Here is a 6,288-nt window from a genome sequence, read left to right as displayed (position 1 = left end):
ATTGTGTTGGAAATTGCATCCTAAAAATCAATCGTCAGCCTGTTGACGATCGTATTTATCATTATAATTGTATATAAATTATAAAATTAATAAATATTATTTGATTTTTTTATCACTATGTACATCTCATTTTGAACTTCTGTTATGTGATGAAGTCCTTAGAACTATTTGATTCGATATAGGAGGATATATCGTTTAGTCCTTAAATGAGTTCACAACCAAATGATATGCTATTACTAGGATGATAGACATATCAAGTGTAGGTCGTTGTGTGCCTTATAGGTTAGTTGTCCTCTTAACCAAAGAGCGTGGAGATGCTGGTATGGCATGTAGGTAAAATATAAGAGTATATTTCACTAAACGTGATCAACTCCGAAGCACTCTGCTGTCAAGAGTCACTCCGAAGGGATATAGGTATGTGTCCCTCCGACTTAAGATCACCAGGTGACTTGCAAGCAACTCATTATGCTTTGGTGTCGGACTATCTGAATTTTTAATTCAGCGATGAAAAGTTTTTGGATATAGAGTACTTGTAAAGTCAGTGTATGAGTCAAGATGGAATTGACCCCTCCGAATAAATAAGAGTTAATGTATCAGTGTGTTTCAATTCAGTAAAATCTTGACCGAGGTAATCCATGTGATAGATTTTAAAAATTAAAATACAATGTGGATGACCATATCAAGGTTGGTAATTAAACCCTAGGTCACCTTGAGCATTTTGGTCAAAGAGATGAATTATACTGTAACTATATTCAAATAGATTCTTGAGTGTTGCTTAGCATAATTCGGCCTATCCAGACATCGGGTACCATTGCTAGATGGTTACTCTGATTGGTACTGGAATTAGTTTCTGTGCTACCAGCTTAGGTTGAAATCTATGGGGTCACACACATTAGCAGTTCCTCTCCGATCATATGGCAAATCTGAAAAGTCCCAGTTAATGGAGACTCTGGTGAAGAGTCCCACTGGACGGGGACTCTGCTGAAGAGTCCCACTGGATGGAGACTCTATAGAAGAGTCCCACTAGACTTGGACTCTATCTTTAATAGAGAATTAATTAGTAATTAGATCACTAATTAGCTTAATTTGATTAAGCATTGAAGTCTAGATCAAGTCTGATTGAATTTGATTCAATCAAGTCAAGTCTGATTAGGTTATGAGATGACCTAATCAGTAAAAGAGAAATGATCCTGATTTGATCGGATCTATGGCTCAATTAATTTATTAATTTTATTAAATTTAATTAAAATTATAAGAGTCTAATTAGATTAAATTTATCATATTTTATTTGGATCTAATTGGATTGAGTTTGAAAGAAATCTAATTGGTTAAACCCTAGAGTCCCAAATGAGTAGGACTCTATCCTTTGCGCCACCTAAATTATCTCATGCCATTTCTCACCACACAAAATTAGTTTGTATGTGAGAAAATCAAAAAACAATCCTTCTTTTGTTGCTCATTAAGGATACAAATTGGTTGGTTTTGATTTGAATTCAAATTAGTTTAAATTTTAACTTAAAACCTTATCCATATCCTTCCACACTTGGCTGCTTTTGAAGGGGTCTATTGTGTATAAGAAAAGGAGGACTTCCTAATTGATTTTTATACCCAATTTTCTTTGGTAAGTATCTCTTTAAGTTATATAAGGGTGAGAAAAAGTTAGAGTTCAATTGAAATTCAAAAGAGTTTGAATTGCAACAAACTCCAGCCCTTATCCTATTTTATCTGGTTTATGCGACAACCATAAAAAGGTCATAATTTTGTATGCCAAAAGAAAAGAGCTCTTCACTATGAGATACCAGAGAGAAATAGGATCAAAAAAACTTCTTTGAGATGTGAGTATTGGGTGGGTTTCCTTCCTCCTTGGCATGAACAAAAAAAGAGAATGTTCTCCTCTTAGGTGAGAGACCTAGAACTATTCTAGATTTTTGGGTGAGGAAAAAACTAAAGAAAAGAGAGTCTTCATCTAAATTTTCTCCACCATCCAGCATCCTTCTCTAATCTATCTTCAACATCAAAAAGGTTTGAGGTGATCGAAGAAGAAGATCAAGTTAGATTTGCCATCAGAAATCGACTGCGTGAGCTAGCACTCCCATGGAGGGCTGATCGGTCCGAGGGGCTTCATGTGGACCATCTGTAGAGGCCAGATGCTTGTGCGGCTGCTCAACATCAGTAAGAGCTTTATACCATGCTTACCAATAGTAAAAATCATCAATCCATGAAAAGATGATGAGTTCTAAAATCTACCGACATAATCTAAAAGTTAGATCAAATTCAAAGCATCGATGTGATCGATGCAGTATTTTATTTTATTTTAGATTTTATATATAAATTTTTTATGTCATAGATCTTTAATGATAGTTTAGATCTAATCTAAGATATATTTAGAAGATTAAAATATTTAATCTTTTATTATTCCGCTATAAAATTTTAAAAATACATGCTTTGAACTATCCATTTTTCCATCATATGGTATCAGAGTCAAGTTTCTTATGACATAAATTTTATATAATCTGATTTTAATTATTTAGATTAGATCTAAAAAATTAATTTTAAATCTAAGTAGTATAGTAATCTGATTGCATAGATCCTCATAACCATTCGGTCATAGAAGAAATTAAATTTTTTTACTATCCTATTTACCCATTCGATGGGATCTCCTATGGCATGTAGAGGTGTTGCGTAGTCTTTTCCATAATGATGAATAATAAAAAAAATTAATATTTTATTTTAGATCTAAAATAATGTATATTAGATCTGAAATTAAAGTTTTGATCATTAAATGATTGATTATAAAAATATTTTATAAAATTAAAAACTATTTTTAAACGTCGAACCTGAACCCATATCAGCCCAAAACTTAATTAAGAATTAAGCGATCTAAATTTGAGAATCAAAGATCTAAGGCATTAATTTCATAACTCATGAGTTAATGGGTTAGCTCGAGTCAAATCCATTTAACTGGGTTAGACCTAGGGTTAGAAATTATTGATAATGGACTATGTTAGTAATTGATCAAATCTAATTAAAAATTAATTTTGATTGGATCAATTTCTTCTCTTGATCAATTTCAATAGTTATAGTTGGTCAAGTTTATATCTTTGATTAGATCAATATGGACTTTGATAGTAGCTCTGTGGTCGAATCCAAGTCTATAAGTTGATCAAATTGAAAATGACTAACTAGTATGGCAGCTTTGATCGATGGTCATTAATTGGGAGCTAGTCACATAGATTGAGTCTATGTCGAGTTAATGGCATATCCCTCCCATCGATCTCACTTATCTGGCAAACATGATGAATCATGTTTTGATTAGATCACTTAATGATTGGAGTTGACCCATGCTAACTAGAAAATCAATATGACTGATTTAGGTGTCCCTAGTTCAACTCATCTTGAGTTCTCTTTATGACTTGGTGAAGCCAGTAGGAGGATTCATGACTGGTTGGCTAGACCAGCTTATCCTGATCTTCTTAAATCTGACTTAATGAAGTCAATGAGAGGATTAAGATTAACTGATCAAGTCTCATCTCATCTCTCAATTTAACTAATTAAATCCTCTAAAATTGTTAGGTCCCTAAAATAAAATAGTTATGGTGATAACTAGATCATAGCCTCCCATTAAGTTGGATGATAATGAGTTCAATGGTTTAAATGATCATTGAAGGTGCCACACATCTGGTGCTTATCTAGCTGTCGGAATTATCATTTATAATATGTTGTTTTAGTTGTATCTTTCTGATGATGGTCAGATTGACTGAGCCACACTTGGGCCTGGTCACTCGTTTGTTAGATACACTAAATACTGGCATGTTAATGGTTGGATCTAATCAGAACTTTCAGTGGAGGCACCACACGCCTGCTGAAGAAGTGTCTGGGGCAAAATTGAATACTAAAAATTATTTGATGAAATAATTGGTTAAGAACCTACCCGTGAGTACACAAGGGTTGGTCGAGCCACACTCGAGCCCATGTGCAGTCCATGTGAATTCTAGTACCCACTAAGGAATTAGTGTAATTCTTCGAATTGAAGGTAGAGGCTATCAATTTGAATAAAATAGTAGAAGAATCTTTAGACTAAAATCTATGTCTTTAAACTTAATCAATTTATATACTAATTAGGTTCTGATTTTTCTTTTGCAATTATGGCCACCACCTTGTTACTCCGATCACTATTAGATAGTGATAAATTGATGGAACTAAATTTTGATAGCTGGTATCGAAAGCTCAAAATAGTCCTAGAGCATGAATGGATCTTGTATGTATTGATCGATCCGACACCCGAGGAGCCAGCTCCGAATGCGCATAGCATGGTCAGAGACACTTATCAGAAGTGACTTAATGACTGAACTACGATTCATTGTATTATGCTGGTGGCGATGAATGATGAGTTTAGCCATCATTTCGAGAATACTCAACTACAGGATATGTTGCAAATGTTGAATGAGTCCTTTGGCATATCTGACGATGTTGAGAGGCACAAACTAGTTGTGTTATCTTCAATGCTTGAATGAGAGAAGGAGCATCAGTCACTGATCATGTATTGTACATGATTGAGATGATTGAGCGCCTAAGCAACCTTGACTTTCTCCTGCCTGAGTAGTTGGAGAAAGATGCTATTCTGAACTCTCTGCCCAAATCCTACCTCCCTTTTCTTACTCATTTTCGAATGACAAAGCCTACAGTTAACTACCACGGTTTGCTAGGATTACTGTAAAACTTTGAGAAAGATCACCAACTCCAAAAGTAATCGGTGAATGTTGTGGGGGGGTCTTCTTTTGGACGTCGATCCTTTAAGAAAAAAAGAAGAATAAGAAAAGGGTGCAAAGTGCTGGGGCACCCAAATTCAGTCAGATCAAGAAATCCAAGTCCGACCAAAGTTAGGTGGAATACTTCTACTGCAGAAAGCAGGAGCACTGAAAAAGGAATTATCTTCAATATATTGCCTCCCTGGATCCGAACAGATTGAAAAAGAAGTTGTTACTGGACAAGGTAATTATATGATAACACCTTGTAATTTTTTAATTTGTGATTCTACTACCTGAGTATTAGATACTGAAAACTCTTTTAATATTTGCAATTTGTTGCAGGGTCTGCACGTCAGTAAGAGATTTGAAGAAGATGAAAAATTTCTTAATGTTGGAGATGGAAGACCAATTCCAGTTCTAGCGTTAGAGACTATTAAGCTTGTATTCAAGTCTAATGTAATTGTTCTAAGTGAATATCACTTTTGTCCTTCTTTTTTATTAAATATTATTTCTATAGGCCTTTTGGCCATGTATAGTTATAAAATTTTAATAAAAAGAATAATTTTAATATCATTATGAATGGTGTTAATGTGATAAATGGACAACTGAATAATGATATTTATATATTATCATAATCTATTAGTGTAATGTACACATCCAACAAATGTCCCAAAATTAGTGATGTCTCCAATATCTACCTTGGGTATTGTAGGTTATGTCATATTAACAAGAACAGAATAAACAGGTTGACATAAGAGAAAATCTTCGAAATCAGTGATTGTGAATCAGTCCCAACCCGTGAGTCTTGTCTTCTTAAAAAAATAATCAAATCACCTTTTACTGGAAAAGGTGAGCAAGCCAACAAAGTTCTAAGTCTGATACATACTGATGTATGTGGACCGATGAATACTAGTATCAAAGATAGATATTATTATTTTATTATATTTATAGATGACCTATCGAGGTATGGGCATGTCTACTTAATGACACATAAGTCAGAATCATTTAAAATGTTCAAACGATTCCGTAATGAAGTAGAGAAACAAACTGAAAAGAGTATTAAAACTCGTCGATCTGATCGAGGAGGAGAATACCTCTGTAGCAAGTTTCTAACATACTTAGAAGAGAATAAAATTTTCTCACAATGGACCCCTCCTGGAACACCACAAGATAATGGTGTATCAAAAAGAAGGAATCGAACCCTGTTAGACATGGTTCGGTCCATGATGGGCTTTGCAAGTCTGTCGATTTTTTTTTAGAGATACACACTCGAGTCAGCTTGTTATATTTTAAATAAAGTTTCGAGTAAGTCTGTAATTAAAACACCACATGAGATGTGGATAGGACGTAAGCCAGCACTCTCTCACCTGAGGGTTTGGGGATGTCCGGCTTATGTCAAATGATTGAAAACTGACAAGCTTGGATCTAGGTCTGACAAATATCTATTTATAAGGTACCCAAAAGAGATCAAGAGATATTACTTCTACCTTGCTGACGAACAAAAGGTGTTCGTCAGCAATAGGACTATCTTTTTAGAAAA

Source organism: Elaeis guineensis, chromosome 12 (genome assembly GCF_000442705.2).
Source record: "Elaeis guineensis isolate ETL-2024a chromosome 12, EG11, whole genome shotgun sequence".
Taxonomy (NCBI): Eukaryota; Viridiplantae; Streptophyta; class Magnoliopsida; order Arecales; family Arecaceae; genus Elaeis; species Elaeis guineensis.
This window is presented reverse-complemented; position numbering follows the sequence as displayed.